The sequence below is a fragment of the Dipodomys ordii genome, unplaced genomic scaffold (assembly GCF_000151885.1).
Source record: "Dipodomys ordii isolate 6190 unplaced genomic scaffold, Dord_2.0 Scaffold49, whole genome shotgun sequence".
NCBI classification, from domain to species: Eukaryota; Metazoa; Chordata; class Mammalia; order Rodentia; family Heteromyidae; genus Dipodomys; species Dipodomys ordii.
Genome location: NW_012267265.1, coordinates 9,103,672 through 9,122,986, shown reverse-complemented (window position 1 = coordinate 9,122,986; position 19,315 = coordinate 9,103,672). Strand labels below are relative to the sequence as shown.

At 34.8% G+C, this 19,315-nt stretch overlaps 1 protein-coding gene across 1 annotated transcript in view; it reads right to left on the bottom strand.

The window, feature by feature from the left end:
* The window catches only part of LOC105988478 (chromosome unknown open reading frame, human C4orf22), a 554,842-nt gene that overhangs the window by 293,033 nt on the left and 242,494 nt on the right, over nucleotides 1-19,315 (bottom strand). The gene's annotated exons all lie outside the window — the stretch shown is intronic.

Genomic DNA, 19,315 nt, shown 5'->3' with positions numbered 1-19,315 from the left:
GAAAGTTCATGAGATTCTTGTCTCTAATTAACCAGTTCACCTGGTAGAGCACTAACCTTAAGCAAAAGCACTTAGGAACAAAGCCCTGAGTTCAAGCCCCAGGACACACACACACATAATAATGCTGAATTTGTAGATCTAGTTTGGCATTAGTGTTTAATTTGGAAAGTATTTCTCATCAGTGAAGCAGTGAAAAGATCTAAGTATAAATGTTCATTCTTCTATCCTAATTTCATTCTCACCACCAAAAACCAGCAAATGTAAATATGATTTAATATGGATCCTCTACATGCTTTTCATCATAGTAGAATACTATTCAAAGGTATGTACAGACACATGCTTTATTTGTTATTATAAATGAAGAGATAGCAATAAGCACATTGCTCTGTAACTGGTTTCCTTCACTTAACAAAGACATGTCAGCAATCCCTAGAGTATGACAGATATAGAACTAAAATTTATTTTCTAATAGCTACATGATGTTCCCTAGTGTGGATTACTATGATGCCTTCAATCACTTTCTGAATGATAGAATACATATATACATATATATATATATGCATATATATATATATATATAAATGTGGATCCTCCCAATGTCACTCTGTTTTCAGACTAATGACTATTAAGTTCTGAGTACAGATGGGCTTACTCTGTGGGAAGCCAGGCATATCTGAACACAAGTTACTTTAGGAAAAGAAAACTTAAAGTCTTTGGGTTGGATAAGTAAGCAAAGCTGTCTGCCCAATCTGGTCTCAATATATTCTTCCCTGGCATACACATACACATACTTGTTTCTAGTATTCTAGATAGATTTCTTGACTTCTTATTTCCCTAGCATGCTGCAAATTGTAACTGATATAACTCCTGGGCAGTTCCATAGCATCCTGACCAAGAAGGGCCTCACACTTAGCTCATAATTTTTTATTAGGATATATGATTACCATATAAGATGGACATGAAGGATATTCAGATCTTTGTGTAACTATTGCCATCATCCATCTCCAGATCTTCCTGTCTTCATTTGTATTTCTCAACTGAAATCGTCTAACCATTAATTGACAACTCCTCATTCTCCTCCATTGCAGATCCTAATATCCCATTTACTTAGAGGTACTCTAAAGTACCTCAAGTAACTGGAATTATATTGTAGTAGTTTATTTCCTATTGTTGACCTTTGAGGCTGGGAACTATTGAAGAGGTTTATTAGCTCATCCATTCTGGAGGCTTAGGATGTGGCGGCAGCTCTCCTGAGAACCTCCCAGTGGATGGTACAGTATCATCTGAGAGCATATGAATGAGAGTGAGCACTCTCAGGGATCCAGGAGGCTATACTCTTCATCACAAATTATTCACTACTATGAGAACTAACGGAGATCTTACAATAACTGCCATAACCTTTTCCAGAGACTAGGACCTCTATAACCTTCTCCATGTAATATACCTCTCTACAGCACCACCTCACTCCAGCATTTCTACCCTGAAGACCAAGCTTCCAACAAGTGAACTCTTGGGAGATAAGCACTCAAAGCATTTCTCAGTCATGCACTGATAATGGATCAACCTTTGATTTCAAAGTTAGTAAGATCTAATAGGAACAATACAATTTTCCATCAGGAAATGTGATTATCTTGGTAACCCAGAAACTCTGGATTTTATCTAGCCTATGAAAATGGGAGCTGTAAACTTGTCCTGAATGTTCAAGGAGACCTGGCTTGTGTTAGACTCAAGGTTTAAAATACATCAATGAGCTTGTTGTGTTTTTGTTTCAGAAAATCTGTAGCTCCTTTCTTTGGAATATGGCTACCTTACCTGCTTGTACATTTCACATCAATGTTATATTCAAATGTAGGGCTCAAAATTAGACCCAAGAAGAACAGCTAAGCAGTATTCAAAAGTTACAGCAGCACAAATTCACCTTGAAATAACCTTGAAATGTTGAACTGTTCTTTTGTCTGTTTTATTGATTAGCACATTAAAATATATTAACATAAATATATACAACAAACCAGTATTGATTATTTACTTTAACAAATCTGTCAGTCCTTTGATAAATTGACTCCTTTTCACACAATAAAATCTATAAAATAAAAGTTCTCCAAGTAGAAGAAGTAAGGCTGGCACATTGCAAAGCTGGCCTACCAGTCTTGTTCCTACTTTTCTATTTAAGTCTGGCAATAATGCCCTATTTACCTCAGTTTTCTCACCTGTCTATAAGAAGAGGTTTGGTGAGCTGGATCTCCTGGAACTCTTGGACCCACTTCTAAATTTCCCACAGCTACCAAACTTCCCTTCTACATAAATGATTTGTACAAGTAGAAAGTTAATAAAAAGAATGTTCATATTGCAGAACAGCAACTACGATACTTTAAGTTAATTTACTTTTAGGATACGCAACTTTGTATGACAGAAGAAAAGCAAAACCTGTTGTGACTGTAAATGAGGCTTCCCCAGTGAAAACACAGGCATAAATCATCATGACCTCTAGTTGAACCACTGCTTGGTCATGTTTTATAAAGGACATGATAGAGGTCATATGCTCTTGATCATTACTCCTTTTTCCAATTCTCTTTACAGCATCAAATAGCCCTGTTGTAGTGATTCTGTTAGCTCCTTTTCTATAGAACAAGACTACCTTACATGTTTTTATCTTTCTTGTCAACCCTGTATATCTCATTTGGGTCTCTGTGACAAGGAAACGAGCCTGAATGCTAGAAAGCTTTACATAAAATGAAATGCTATAGTGCTGGGAATTCCTCTTTAATTTTAACTTTAAACTCGATCTTTTGGTTGCATGACTGACCACCTTATTATTACCTGTACAGAAAAAGGTCCTATCGATAGTGACTGTCTTAGGTCGACAGACCAAAGACAAATACTGCCATTGTGCAGCATGGTATAATCTGTCAAGGAAATACACAGGCATTGACAACCATTTCTTTGCAAAGTAAAGGCATTTCACAAGGGAAAAATGCATGTCTATCACTTCTCCTTTTTTACTGTATATTCTATTATACCTATTACACCTTGCTGACAGTGGCATTTTTCTCATTTTCCTTTTGTTTTGATGAAATACAATTAAGAAATATTATCCATATCTCTTTCACTGACTTTCCATACCAACATTTTCTTTTTTTAAATATAACAGGCTTATAATTTCTGATTTTTTTAAATAGTGGAATGAAAATAAGTTATTATGGAACTACATGTATTATCCATGAGTAGACATAGTCTTTGTTTTTTTGCTTAGAGACTCAGACTGAAATATCTGAGTATTATTGGATATGTACACTTAACTTTTAACATTTTTTCTTATGTCAGAAATGGGCAAATTTTTCTTTAATGAACTAGCTAACATTTTAGGTTTGTAACAGTTTGTGTTAGAATTAGTTAATGTTAACATTTGTGTGAGTGTAGTGTGTAGACAATAAAAAAATGAACACAGCCTGTTCTGATAAATATTTTCCTTTTTTTTTTCTTTTTGGTGGCACTAGACTTTGGACTCAGGATCTTTGCTTACAAGTCCTCTATGATTTGTGCCTTGTCCTAGCTATTCTGATAAATAATTTTTACATAAATAAACAGCAGGCTATAGGTAATTGTTTGCCAACTTTTAGCTTATCTGAGTCCACATAATATAATACATGTGCTAGGGTATGTTAATTAAAAAAAAATTTTCTGGAATTCTATGCCTCCATCAGAAAGAATGACATTGCCCCATTTGTTAGGAAATGGAAAGACTTGGAAAAAATTATATTAAGTGAAGTAAGCCAAGCCCAAAGAAACATAGGTCCCATGATTTCCCTTATTTGCAATATCTAGTATATGTATGAGTCAAGCAGAAAAGGTCAGATAAGGTGATGTTAGGAAAATGAACCCTAAGATATGTATTTTAAATGCTTTTTTTTCTTTCATGCATATGTTTCTAACGCAATTATAAGATTATTTCTTTGTTGCTTTTTATGTCTCTCCCCCACAGTATAACCCCTGCTTTCACTGTGTTTGATGTCGGTATAATTTGTGGAAGGGAAGGGGAAAAACAAGTCGTTTAAATAAGGATACAGGTGGACCTGTTGCAACAATGAGAAGTACACGTTGTCATGTCAAAAACAAACTTTACAACTTGGGGGGGGAGGTTTGGGTGGGGGAGAGGGAGGATGGGAAGGGATGGGAAGGGTAAACAAAGGGGAAAAAAAGAGGTACATTTAATGTTCTCAAAATCTTCAATAAAACTTAGATTCTATAATTCTAAAAAAAAAAAAATTCTACCAAGTAAGTCAACTTTAGGCATGTCTCTTAACCTACCTTAGCTTTCTCAATTGCAATTTGAAGGAGGTTGATCTAAGTGGTTATCAAATACAAATATTTCTATAGTTCCTGGACTATCCTTTTGACCATTCTTATGTAAATATGAAGCTCAATGCTGACACATTACAATAATTTGTGTTTTAAAAATTATACTCTGAAAGAAAAAAACATTAAAATACATATCTAAGGGTTCATTTTCCTAACATCACATTATCTGACCTTTTCCGCTAACGCATTTATAAGATTATTTCTTTGTTGCTTTGTATGTCCCTCCCCCACAGTATAACCCCTGCTTTCACTATATTTGATGTCAGTATAACTTGTGGAGAAGATGGGGAAAAACAAGGCATTTAAGGATTCAGGTGGACCTGTTGCAACAATGAGAAGTATAAGTTGTCATGTCAAAAACGAGCTTTACAACGTCGGTGGGGGGGGGAGGGGGGAGGGAAGGATTGGGTGGTGGGGGGAGGGGGAGGCTGGGAAGGGATGTGAAGGGTAAACAAAGGAGGAGGCTGCAATGCTTGGTAAGAAATGTACGCATTATCCTGCCCATGTAATTGTAACCCCTCTGTACAGTATGTTCACAAATAAAATAAAATAAAAATAAAAATTATACTCTGGAAAATATTTTATTATTTTTGCTTTACTGTGAGAGGTATATCTTAAACTATTCAATTCAAGTTCAAAGTAATTATTCATGAAATGTTCTATTGATTCATAACTGACAGTGTCAGAAGGGAAGACTCAGGGGATGACTTGAGTCACATTAAAATGAAAGACATGTGAAGGAGAACGACATGATGGTTTAAGCTAGTGATCTGTCCAGCCAGACAGATGTTCCTTTAAAAAACAGCAACAACAAGTGTTTTATGGTGAAAATACTGCACAGAGAGGTTATAGTTACATGAGCAAGGTAATGAGAACATTTCTTATCAAAGATTGTTGCCTCCTCCTTTGTTTGTTCCCTACCATCCCTTCCCCCCCAGCTCCACAACTACACTTCTCCCCCCTACCCTTCCTTCTAAATTGTAAAGTTTGTTTTTCAACATAGGGTTTTCTGCATCTCATTGTTGCAATAGGTCCACCTGTATCCCTATTTAAACATTTTGTTTTTTCCCTTCCCCTCCCCAAATTATAGCAACATCAAATACAGTGAAAACAGGAGTTATACTGTGGAGGAGGGACATACAAAGCAACAAAATACAATCACATAGCAACTTATAAAAATGTTAGAAACAATAGCAAGAAAGAAAAAACCACTTGTGTCTGATCTTGGTTTTTTTTCTCACTCATTTCTGTCTGTACATATGAATAAGGGGGTCCATTTACATGTGAAAGATGAGCATTTGTTTGTGTATTTATTTATTTAACAGTGCTGGGGATTGAATCCAGGGTCTCCCATATGCTAGGCAATTATTCCACAACTGAGGTATGCCCCCTGCCCCTTTTAACTTTTGTTTTAAGATGGGCTCCCAATAAATTGTTCAAGTTTGCCTCAACCTTACAATCCTCTTGCCTTCACCTCATTAGTGGCTGGGATTACAGATGTACATCACTATGTCTGGCCTACACTTTGTTTTTGCAAGCCTCCTAGAATGTATTTCTACCATGATTGCTTGACCTCTGTATTCTAAAGTGTTTCTTTTTGATATTAGTATGGGCTCTCTATTAACAAAGCAGAAATGCTGATAAGTTTTGACTTTCTTGGTACATTTCTTTTGGTTGTCAGTGAATTTATACTGAGGTTTCTTCCAAGAAATACATGATTTTTAATTCTTATCAGAATATAAAACTACCGAATTATCAGTGGGCCATTTTCACAGGAGATCTAAGATCAAATTCTGTACAGCTACCTAAGATAATAAAGTTGAGTAAGAAAGGGCTCATGGTTTTTAGAATATTACCATCTAGCATTTAAATGCTAGATGGTAATATTCTTGCTGCCACCATCAATGATAACATGGGTCATAAAAATCTGATTTCTAGCATACTACTCCTCATTACTTGCAAGGAATCTGAGACTAATTGTGAAAATGTAAATGAACATATACATTAACCAGGCTGTTAATCTTTCACTTCAGTCTTCCTCATTTCATTTTCAAGAATAACTTACAGAGAATAAGGAAGACATAGCAGTTGTAACATACATTACATTTGCAATCAATTTACTTTGGAGAATTTATCTCAAATTTTAATAAAATATTATGCTAAACAAAGTTTTTAAATTTAAGCTTGCTTTCTTCATTATTGCTAGGAGTAAAAGAATTAAAACAGGAAACAGAAATTGACTCTGTGTGCTAGGATGGTCATTTGTAGCTGGAAAAGAGAAAGGAAAGATGCTAGATCTTTTAACTAGCTAGATCAGATGATATAATTCCAAATTGGTTATTCTATGACAGTTTCTTCTTTAATGGAAAACAATATTATTAGAACCATTGGATATGATAATCACAATTTTAGCTGCTTTCAGCCTTAATGGTATTATATTAAAGCCAAGTTGGGAGAAAGAGATTTCAACTGTCAAAATGAAACTTTGTGTATAAATATACACAAAGCTTGATTTTTACCTTATAACTTCAAGTTTACAAAGTGAAATGAGCTACGTTACTTTTTGAAGGACAGGTGTTTTAAGAAAAGTACAATTTTTAGGATATTGATCATGTTGTAATTGGAATCCTTCAGGAGATAGCACAAGAAATGATTTACAAAGACCTCTGTGGAATACATAATGTTCATTGTATTTCACTATCCACATGTTGTTCATTTCAGGTTAGACAAAAGATATTACACATGTTTTAAATTTCAGCAAATTCTAGTTCAGCTGGCATTCATTCAATAGAACTGTCAACCAAAATTGTAACATAGCTATAATTAAATGATAATCGATGTTTATAATAATGTTTTCAAGGAACTAAAAGCCTCCAAAATGTTTTTGTAGCTATAAAAATATTGAGTTATGGGGTGCAGTGTGATTGTACTTTTGAACACATTCTAAAGTTCCAATTATAGCATCCCACTGATATGTTTTGTACGACATCTCTCCAACTTGTATGCTCCAAACCAAACCAGCTTATGATAAGGACAGCCATGACACAATGTTTTAAGTCTCTAAATAAAAAATGCTAGAAATAACAAAAATGTTATGAAACAAAAGGCACTCTCTTAAGTGCATCTTACTGTAACATATGATGAAAATAACGCATAAAATGAAGGCATATAATGAAGCACACAGCATAACAATATAGAACGAAACAGCATTCTGTGGTAAATCCTATTTTCTCCATTTTGCCCTTGAACAACTGAGGAGAAAGAAATCAAATAATTTGCCCAAGAAGTTGGGAGCAGAGCTGGTTTAAGTTAAATCTGCTCTGGCTCTAGAGCACTAGTGTTTAAATACTGTGCAATATCATCTCAAGTGTTTTCTTCTTGTAACCAAGAGTTTACATTCCATTTTGACTTTAATAGTTCCATTTTTTTTCTTTTTGTTCTCTACATTATTAAAAATATTTAGTGAGGGAAAATATTAATCATGTGGAAAAAAGCCTGTAATTAAGGCTAATTACTTTCAGGAACCATTCCTTCTTATACAATAATATAATTGATAATATACAAATTCAGTCTTTGAGGAAAGTATTCTGTACAGTTAAAAATAAACTATTCTCCCATGAAATTCAGAAGCAGGCATAGGAGCAGGATTTAATTTTATTTTGTAATGAGTAGTTTACTTGAGGTCTTAATTAGAAGCAAAGAAAATTCAGGAAGGAAATTATCAGCATTCCTGATAGTATCTTGCCATTTATAAAACTCTGAAGTTAGAGGCTTTCCTCTAGAAAAATGCCGCTTAAGAATGGAAGATTAACCAAGTCATGAGGTCCATTCAGTTTGCCATGGTAATTTGTGTGTGCATGGTAGGGGCAGAACTGAGGCTTGAACTCAGTGCTTGGGTGCTGTTCCTGATCTTTGTTGCTCAAGGCTAATGCTCTACTATTTGAGGCACAACTCCACTTGTGGCTATTTTGTGGGTAATCTCACCAACTTTCCTGCCTGGGTCTGGTTGAACGGCAGTCCTCAGATCTCTGCTTCACATTTGAGAGAACTGAGCGCGGTACATTTATAATAGACTTATAATTTACTTGTTTTCCAGTTTTAAGAAAAGACTATAATGTTTAAATGAGTTTAATGTTTTCAAATAAAAGCATTGTCAAGGGAAGAAAGGTAACTATAATTAGCATATTTCGTTCTAGTATCATTTGTCTTCTTAAGTATGATATTAAGACATTCATAAAATATTGTTAATTCACCCATAGATCATCCATTCATCATTATGTGAGCTTTCAGCACATTATAAATTCTGGTTATTAAAACATCACCATTCATAGAGCTTTATTTTCTTTTAAGGACATCAATTTAAGTTTATTCTCAAAAAATGTGATGTCAGGGGACAGCCCAAGATAGGATAATGGAAGCTAGCAGAAGTCTAAAATAGTCCCAGGATTCCTCTTTGCTTTACACGTAGTGTATTTTTTTACACATATATATTCAGTGAAATTCTACCCTTCCACATAGAGGTTTACTTTTTAACTCTCCATTTTTTTCTATCTCAAAATTACCCTGCCTCCCACATACCTCTTGTTCTTTCATTCCTTTATTATATTGTAATAATCACTATTTTTATTCATTTTTGCTTATTGTCAGCCGCAGTAATTTCAATGATGACAAGTGACTTACTGACAGCATCTGGGGTTTTATCATGAGCAATCAGCTTTTACTTTGCACCTAATAGATGCTGAGCAAATATAGATATATTGAAGGTATGAATAAATTAATTAATAGGAAAAAAGGAAATGAATAAATTTTAATCATAATAAGGTACATTTGGACCATGCAATGAGAGAACCTAATTGGCTTTAAAATAAAACTATTTTGTATGAGAAAATGATTTTTGTTGTGAATTGTTTTTCATAGTGAAACTAATTATCTTAGTACCTTTAGTCAGTTATAACAAAATTATTAAAAATTGAGTGACTTACAAACAATGAAAATTTATTTCCTATATTTCTAGAGAGTGGGAAATCTTGGATCAGCCAGATAATTTTCTTTTTTTAAATTTTTTATTGTGAAAATACCGTACAGAGAGGTTATAATTACAAGGTAAGGAGCACATTTCTTATCAAACATTGTTGCCTCCGCTTTTGTTTCCCCTTCCCATCCCTTTCCATCCCCAACTCCCACCACTCCCCACCCTGCCAAAGTTGTAAAGTTCATTTTTCAACATAACAATTTGTACATCTCATTGTTGCAATGGGTCCACCTGTATCCCTATTTAAACAGTTTGTTTTTGCCCTTCCCCTCCACAAATTATACCAACATCAAATGCAATGAAAGCAGGGCTTATACCGTTGGGGAGGGACATACAAAGCAACAAAGAAATCATCTTATAAATATGCTAGAAAGAATCCCAAGAAAGAAAAAACATTTGAATCCTTATCTTGGGGTTCATTTCCCTAACATCAACTTTCTGCTTGTCTCAGACATATACTGGTTATTGCAAATAAGGGAAACCATGGGACCTATGTTTCTTTGGGCCTGGCTTACTTCACTTAATATAATTTTCTTATTAATGTCTCTTTCTAGGTTGGAAGATAGAAAAGAGTTCTCTGGGCCCTCATTTAAAAGGACTCTAATCTTACTAATGAGGGTTTCTCCTTGAATATCATTCACTCTAGCAAGTAACTCAGTTACTAAAACTCTCACCTTAGGGGGTTAGTATTCAAATTTACTAAGTACAGAGTGTTACAAACATTTAGATCAGTAGCACAAATCAATAAACTGAGCATCATGAAACTGTAGAAAGAGGAAGTAAAGGTTTGGTTCAAGTGGTAGAGAACCAGCCTGGGGCCGGGGAGGGGGGACTACAAAGCAATTAGTCTGATTCAATGTGTCCCAAATAATTCTACTTCTAACAATTGTTTCTATCACTATTAAAGCAAGAACAATAATAAAACACAGTGTTATGGATTAAAACTAAAAATATTTGAAAAAATATTCATGGAAGTTGATTTCATTAAAATGATAAGTTCACACTGGGTGCTAGTAGCTCACGTCTGTAATCCTAGCTATTCAAGAAGTCGAGATCTGAGGATCGCAGTTGGAAATTGAAATTAGTTGGACATAAATACTCATTCATCTAAAAAAGCTAAAAAAATGCGTTCTCACACAAGACAGTATAATAATAATTACTGGAAAATAAGGAGTGAGGGGAGTGAGAAGATGCAGAAGAAAAACAGTTACAGGTACCAACAGTTTATAACAATGTATTATATATTTTATAAAGGATGGGAAGATATTAGTTTTATGCTTCTAAATTCAAATACGTGATAAAAATTTAAGAGGTTGGAAATAATTATCCTGATTTTATCATTATGCATTGTACACATGTATCAAAATTTCACACAGGATCTAATAAATACATAAAATTATTATGTACCAATAGAAATAAATTAAAACAATATGTTCAAATATTATACTCCAAGAAGCTGCTTTGTAATTTGTAATTTTAAGATGACTATGGAAAATATATCTCTTAGTAAACTTATTTTAAGAGTCTCTGGATAGTTAATCATTCACTTGCTTAATTATGGAATCCACTTAAGTGTTTGTATCCTGAGCATTGTCATAAGGATTTTTCTCCTGTATTGTCTTCTAGTATTTTCATTTCTTTGGTGCTTTAATCTATGTTTTAGAAGTTACTTATGTTTAATGCTTAAAAGTCTGAACACATAAACCACCTACTATTACAGAAGCACTGATCATCAATACAATGCATTAGAACTATAATTTTACTATGGTGTGAAATAAGTGTCCAATTTGATTTCTTTGTATGTAAAGATCCAGTTTTCCCGACACAATTCATTGAAGCTATTGTCTTTTCCCAGTTGTTCATTCTTAATGGCTTTTGGGTTAGTTATATTTTCATCACCATAACAAAGGACTGAGATAACCTCCAAAGAAAAAAGGTTTATTAGGGCTTACGATTTCAGAGGTTTAAATCTATATGCAGTTGGTAGTAGTGCTCTTGGACTTAGGATAAATTGTGTACCATAGGGGAATCACATGGTTGAGCAAGCTTGTTTACTTCATGATGGCTGTGAAGAGGCAGAGATGGGGGGGGAGGAGCCAGGTTACTAATGTCACTTTTATTGGCATATATACAATGATCTAACTCCCTTTCATTATCCTCCACCTCTTAAAGTTTCCACCTCCCAATAGTGTAGAATGGTGAACAAGCCTTTAGCAAGTGGTCTTTGTGGAATCATTTCAGAACCAGAGCATGGCACATTTGTTGAAAATTTATTGGCTATAAATGCATTTACTTATTTCTGGCCACTTCTATGTTCCCTGATTCATATCTGCTTTTAATGCTGGTACTATGATGTTTTGATTGCTATAAATTTATAGTATACTTTAATAATGTGATGCTTCTAGTTTTATCTGTTTAACACAGAAAAAAATGCTTTGGCTATTGAGTATCTTCAGTGGCTTTATATGAATTTTAATATTTTGCTTTCCCATTTCTGTAAGAAATTCCACTGATGGTTTGAAAAGAATTAAACCTGTAGATTACTTGGGATAGTATGGATATGTTTAGCACTCAATTCTTTCCACTCATAAGCGTAGAGTATCTTTCCATTACTTTGTGTACTCAACTTCTTTCATCAGTATTTTGCAGCTTTCAATATAATAATTTTATCTAGATGAGTAAATATGTTTCTAAATACTTTGTAACTATTGAAATGGGAACAATAGTTTACTATTAGTGCATGAAAACACCAAATTTTTCATAGCTCTAGAAAACAAACTCAGTACCTAGTACATACTAAACAAGCATTTTCCCTCTGAACTATGATGGATTTTAAGCCATGAAAAATTCACTGAATTCAAAAGTTCTATAAGTGAATGATTCCTTCCTGTATCTGGAAATGTACATCTTTCCTTGGATTTGTAAAGTCTTCTGTCAGTATTTCTTAGTAAGCATTCTACCCCTTTATTTTTTTGTTTCCCTTTCTAAAATTCCTATGCCTCAAACATTTGATCTTTTCTTAGAGTGCAATAAGCCTTTTCATTTTTCATCATTTTTTTCACTTCACCTCACTTGCTATTTTTCAAAAATGTGTCATTCAAACAGATTTTTCTTCTCCTCAAACAGTGATACTATTGATGTTATCTATTACAGTTTTCCATTGTTTATTGTTATGTAATCAGTACATTTCTTTTTGAACAGTGGCATTTTTTTGAATTATTTTTCTATATTTTCTTGAAGTTCACTGAGTTTTCTTAAAAGGGCTATTTTGGAGCAGGTGGTTAAACATTCATACATTTTTCTTTTAGGGGCAGTAACTGGCAACCTAATTGGCCCATCTGGCAACCTAATTGGGCCATTTGGTGATACCACATCTTCCTGATTGTTCTTGATTCTCAAGTTACTGGAGTTTGTACAAACTTGCTTTGGGAAAGCCAAAAACAACCACAGCAAAGGAACAGCAAAGGAAATCTGAGGCAGTTGGTGCTAGGCTGGAACATTCCAGAAGTCTGGGACCACTGGGAACTGCCTACTTCTGAGGGCTGCCTGGAATTCAAGGCCATCAGCATTAGCCCAGAAGCAATATGCACCAGATATACACCAGAGACAGACTCAGCCAAACTGGGGCTCTGTGGGTCCCATTGGCAGGGAAAAGTCCAGAATCTCAGGTACTAGTCTGAAGTATAATACCACGGGGTCTTCCTGGTGTGGGTTTTACTGTCAGCCCAGTTTGAGGATCCAAGAAAAATTCCTGGGAATATTTCCACCTTTCTTTCTCATGGGGGCAATAGCTCTATATTCATTGTGTTGCCTGGTCTTCGGAGAGGGATGGTGCAGGTAATGTAACACTGTTACTCCTGTCCTCTTGATGATCCTTTTCTTATTTCACTACAGCCAGCCAATAAGATATCTCACCTGGTTTCTCTAGTTTTTTTGAAAAGATTTTTAACCATAAGCCCCAATCAAATAGATGTTTCTGCAGAAGGCTGTACTTCAACATCTTGCTCTATCACTTCCACTCATGCCAAATTGTGTTTTATTTCTGCCTGTGTGTTTGTTATATAATTTTCTTTATTATTCATGAATATTTTATCAAACTGTTCCTAAAATTAGTTTTATATTGGATATGTTCTTGTCCATATTCCCTAGTTGTTGGTCATCTCTGTTAACATTAGTTGGTCTGTTGTATATTTTAGAATCATAACTTGTAATGTCATTGAATGAAAGAAATTTCCCCTTTTTACTCTTTTCTTATTAAAAGCCCTCATTATTCTTTTGAACTTCGTTCCCAATAAGTTTAGAATCAAACTAAAAAATATGTCCTTCTCCATAGTGGCATCAATGATAATAGGTTTAGTGACTAAACCAATGGACAACTTAACTAAGTTCCCAATGTTAAAAATGTAACATATTAGTCTTAATCACTTTGGCCTCCAGTGTCCTGAAAAGTTGGAGCTCCATGTTCACCCTCAGAACCATCATTCTCAGCTCCTCTCCTGAGATGAATCAGATTCGACAAGAGTAATTTCCATACCAAAGGTTAAGTAGTAAGTCATTAAAATTACTGCTGGTATTTCCTAGAGAAAATTTTAAACTGTGTTATGTAGGAACTAGACTCTTAGCAGATTGTAGTTTCATATACACACAACTTGAATTTTCTGGTTCACAAGACACTGATTTCACTTTTTTTTATTGTGAAAATACTGTACAGAGGAGTTACAATCACATGGGCAAGATAATGAGTACATTTCTTATCAAGCATTGCAGCCTCCTCCTTTGTTTCCCCATCCCATCCCTTCCCATCCCATTTTAAGTACAATATATTTTGTGTTTTCTTTATAGGTCTCTTTCAGAGTTATTATATGGAGCAGAAGTAGTCCTTATAGTAGAAACTCCCTGAGCTACCAGAACCAGATGTTCTAGGGCATATTGATGAAAATAATTACAAAGAGAAGTGAGGCTAACATACTGTGAGGAAAGATGATTTCAGAAAAATAAAAGACGTTTGTATACATGTATACAAAAATGTTCTGGTATACCCAAATCAGAACCAATGTTAAAATTAATATTATCTGGCTTAATTCACCAGGGAAGACTCTAGATTGAAAGAGTATGATGTAGTCAGAATTGTCTGTGCTGACCTGTGGAGGGGGCGAAGGAGGTAAAAGGTCTCTGTGCTTAAGAATGTATCAGGCCTGTCACAGCACTGTCCAGTACTATTGCCCTTTGCTGAGTTCATCTTATATTCATTCTCACGTGAATTTTTGCAGCAGTCTTCCAATTGTTGCTCGTTGCTAGACTCTCCTCTTACATGACAAGAAGTTCATTCCAAAATATAATCATGGAAACTCTTTGCATTAAAGAATCTAATAGTTCTTTGTGCTTATAAAAAATAATATGAGTTTGAAAGCCTTTTTTGATCTGGTTTTACTTAAAATCTCAGCTTATTCTGTTAAAATCCAAATGTTTTCTCTCTCTCAGCTAAAATTTTCAAGCATAGTGTATCACTCTATGACAATAAGTCTTTCTTTCTATTGGAAATTGCTACCTTGTATTGGAAATTGCTACCTGAATATTTCTTTTTTTTTTTTCCAGTTGTGGGGCTTGAACTCTGGGGGCCTGAGCACTGTCCCTCAGCTCTTCAGCTCAAGGCAAGCACTCTACCACTTGAGCTTCAGTGCCACTTCCAACCTGAATATTTCTAATGGAAATATTTTCTTTTCTTCCCAATATGTTTCCCTCAGCAGACTTCACCTCTAAGTGGTCTAGAAATTTCTTACTTTCCTTAAGACGCTAAATACCTTGTTTTTCTGCCTGTCTCAATACTTCTTTTATGCTTTCATGTTAAAGCAGTTATCACATTGGATTAATAACTTCTTGAGGTATTTGTTATGTAGAATTATTGCTAAATAACTTTTATAACTTAATATACTTTCTCCTTTCAAGAAAATGTCTTTGTTGCATTCCAGAATTTTCAATATTTCTGGCATACATCAGATGATCAACCCATTTTGGTAATAATCTACCTGCAAACCAGAATATTCCTCATCCAACACTCTAGCAAGAATAGATACAGTAATCCAACAAATGATCACCCAGAGAAGAATGCTAAAAATGAAAAGAAAGTTTACAAAACATGCAAACATTAAAAAATAGATAAAGAAATCCAGAAGAGAAGACTAAAATTGCTTTCAACTACTAGTTGAACTTTTATAGTTATATACAAAAACAAATTTTAAAGTATCTAATTTTAAATTATTCCTGACTATTGTGATATGAACTCAGCTGAGAGTGTTCAGCAGTCTAAACCTACCCATTAGGAAGAAATGATCTTTAACTGGGAACATTCAAATCTTCTTAGATAAATCTGAATGCAGCTCTCACTTGCCATTAAGTCCTACAAAAAGTATTCCATTTTCATGTCACATCAAATGTGTGAGGCAATAATTGAAAGAAAGAACCATTTTACTGGAGATAAATTAACTAATAAGTCCTTTGTCAAAGGTTACTGACCTAATGATTATTTTCTTCCTTTTCTTTTCTCTTCTCTCTTCCCATCTTCTTTCTTCTCTTGTCATCTTCTCTTCCATTCTCCCTTTCTTTTCTTTTTCTTATTTTTAATTTCTGTGCACTTGTCCTGGAGCTTGAACTAGAGTACTGGGCACCATCCTCAAGCTTTGTTTGATCAAGGCTAGAGCTCTACCACTTGAGTCAGAGCTCCAGTTTTGGCTTTTAGATGGTTAATTGGACTTTATGACTAGGCTGGCTTGGAACCAAGATCCTCAAATCTCAGCCTCCTGAGTATTTAGGATTACAAGTGTGATCCTCTAGTGGCTGGTTCCTTCTACATTTTCTTACCAAAGAAAGTGCAGAACCTGCAAATAGTGATCACAGAAATAGAAGCTTTATAGGACTGCAAGATCTTGGTCTTCCAGGAACTCTATATATTTGTGCTGCTTAGTTTTCATCATTATCCAACACCTAAACACAAACTTCTTTTTTTATTACTGACAGTTTTTCCATGTTGAATTGCCAAAAATCGTATGGCTAGAAAGTGGTTAGGCCAGAATTTGAACTCAGATATACTTTATTGCAAAGCCAATGCTCAGTTAACTACCTGTAGCTATGGAACAGAGTGCAGAAGACAGAAGAATTGGTAGAGGTTGTCAATCAGGCTGCATAAAGTTGACATAAAACATGAACTAATTAAATCAAATGAGGAGAACTTGGACGGGATTACAGAGAGTAATCTGAACCTATCAGCCTGTCATCAGTGATCAAGCTATGTCCTTCATGCAATAGCAAGGTAATTTAAGTTAATCCAATTTCAGAGCAGATAAAGCTTCCAAAATACAAATTCAGGATGTACTGAATTCATTTCAAAGTTGTTAAGTGGTCATTTGAGATAAAGTCACATTGGATCTCAATAATTTTGTTGAATTTCCTTAACAATAGAGCAATATATCCTTTATCACCAGGCCATATTTGACAACTCCATATTTGCTCCCATCTCTACATTATTATTCTTTTAATTTTGCTTTGGAGTCAGTCACGGATTAGCCATCCATAAATGGACTCATGCATTATACTACTGATCTTAATATACCAACAAGCAAGGGTAGAGATAGAAATGTAACCCCAAAGATTCTTGTGTGTTATAAATTCACTGAACTGAGCTATTCTGTTGTATACAGGTGTGGGATCTGGTGTGTGCTGATGGGAGGCAGGGGATATTTTTATATAATTTCCCATAGATATAAAACTTGAAATATTTAGTATTTAATCCATGGCAATGTAATGATTCTATATTTTATATGAAGTATTTGAAAATTGTTTCCATAAGTTTATGTCATCTTATTCTCTGAATGCTTTTGATTATTGGTAGTATTCTTATTTATGTACGAACCATGTTTCTGTGAAAATTAGTCAATAATTTTTAAAGAATTATATTTCATAGTAGAAAATGAACATTATGAAATTAACATTATGGTCACAAATTCTTTCAATCTCACCTTAACACTAATGGACTATATGATGACTATAAAGAGATGATATAGGGGCTGGGAAGGTGGCTCAGTGGTAGAGCACTTGCCTTGCATGCCTAAGGCCCTGGGTTCGATTCCTCAGCACCACATAAGCAAAAAGTAAAAAGCTGGAAGTGGCGCTGTGGCTCAAGTGGAAGAGCACTAGCCTTGAACTGAAGAGCTGAGGGACAGCGCCCAGACCCAGAGTTCAGGCCCCATGACCAGACCCCCCCCAAAAAAAGAGATGATATAAAATCATTGTATTACACACAATACAATATATCCTGAAACATAAACTATCTATGTGGAAAACAGTTCAAATCCACTGTCACAGCCAGTGATATATATCTGGAGACTAAGACACTATTTTAAAAGTTGTTTTAATGGGTGCATAGTGAGTGAATATCTCTTTGCTAGCTATATTGTGTTTGGAGATAAAGATAATATACTACTGAATTCAGTCTTTTAAGAGAACCTTGAAACAAGAGTGAGTCAAGTTTTCTATCCTTATTGGTTTCTTGTTTCCTCCTTATAGTATTGAAAAAAGTAATGAAAGACCATGAGAATAGTCATGTGAGTGTTCAGCATCAAATATATTCTGATATTTCCACATGACTTCATAAGAAGTTTATTTTTAAAAACTCGTAAGTCATATTGAACCAAAACTTCATGTACAACCACTTAATTTAAAATTTAAAGTAAAAATACGATAGAAATGGGGTTTCAACACAAGGCAGATCCTCTGGGTCCTTTGGTGTAGCTATAAAGACCACCACTTTGAGCAGGCCACTGCCACCTTGTGGCATTTTGATTCAGTGTGTTTGATATGGGATTCATTCTTTTGTAATAATGAGGTGTACAAGACAGTATGTTGAAAATGAACTTTACAACTTTGAGGGGGGAGGGCAGGGAGGAGTTGAGGAGGGAAGGGATGGTAGGGAAAAACAAAGGAGGGGGTAACAATGCTTGATAGGAAATGGACTCATTACCTTGCTCATGTAACTGTCACCCCTCTGTACAATATCTTTACAATAAAAATATAAATTAAGAAAAAAATTATTGTATTGTTAAGCTGATGTACAGAGGGGTGACAGTTACATAAGTAAGGTAATAAGAACATTTCTTGTGGAACAGTGTTATGCTGTCCCTTAAGTTTCCCACTTCCCTCTCCCCTCCCACATTCTGACTCCCCTCCCCAACAAGTTGTAAAGTTCATTTCCAACTTAGTCTCTTGTGAGTATCGCTGTGGCATTGGTTCTCCTTTGTTTCACCATTTTGTTATTCCCCTTCCCTTCCCCAAATCAAATAAACATAGATACAAGACACAGGCTAGCAAATTCAAGAACAGTGACAAGGGGTAAACCAAAGGAAAAAAAATGAAAGAAAAAAATCATTAACTTTGCACAGTACATTTAAAGAAAATATTTTAAAAACTCTTGTTGCCATATCTTGGAGTTCATTTCAATTAACATCATTTTATATGGTCTTATTGAGCTATTGTGATCCTCTGCTGGGGCTATCCTAGACATATACTAATTATTACAGATGAGGAAAACCATGGAGCCTATGTTTCTTTTGGTCTGTCTTACTTCATGTAATATTATTTCAGCCAGCTCTTTCCATTTCCTTACAAATGGAGCAATGAATTTCCTCTTAACTCAGGAACAAGACAAGGATGTTCACTCTCTCCACTTCTCTTCAATCTAGTAGTAGAATGCCTAGCTACAGCAATAAGACAAGATGCAAACATAAAGGGGATCCAAATAGGGAAAGAAGAAATAAAACTCTCCCTTTTTGCAGATGACATGATCTTGTATTTAAGGAATCCCATAGATTCCACTCCCAAATTACTCAAGTTGATTCAAAACTTTGGCAAAGTAGCAGGGTATAAAATTAACCCACA